Below are 650 nucleotides of genomic sequence, written 5' to 3' on the forward strand. Positions count from 1 at the left end.
ACTTCCAGAAGTAGCGCAGAGCTGGAGGTGAACTGAAGAAAAAGGGGGGGAGGAGAGGCTATAAAAGGAGGTGGTTTGGGTGGGAAAGGGAAAAAAAGACAACAGGGAAAGAAAAGGAGAGCTCAGCAGGCAGAGAGGAAACAGGGATAGGGAAGAAGCAGCAGGTGTTGCTGGAAGAAAAGGTCCCCTGGTTCGTTTTCTCCAGCCAGGAGAATGCAATCAGCACTGATGAAATGAAAAGCTGGCAGACAAGCATGTTGGAAAGGAGGTGGGTTTATTTAGTTCTGGATGAACTGGCAACTTGATTGTGTTACCATAAGGATTTTTGTACAGTTTTTACTGCGTTTTGTAATTCAGAGGCTTGGTTTGTGTGCTTTGGTTATTGGAATATTTAATCTGTATTTTAGGCTAGCAATGAGTCCAAAGTGTTGACTTCCATATGTTTAATCCCTTCAAACAAATGTAATTAATTTTACCCCCTTGAGTCTGCCTATGGCTTTTAGAAAGCTTTCTTTGAAGGTAAACAGGCTTAATTTAAGGCTAAAGCTTTTCGCAATTGCTGGAGCCTTTCAGTCTTCTATTGCAGCATTGCCTGAGGAAGCTTAAAGAAAAAAAGCCCAAGGTTTATGTGTTTCTTTATTTTGTGAGCC

This window comes from Vipera berus, assembly GCF_964194415.1.
Source record: "Vipera berus genome assembly, chromosome: 4".
Taxonomy (NCBI): Eukaryota; Metazoa; Chordata; class Lepidosauria; order Squamata; family Viperidae; genus Vipera; species Vipera berus.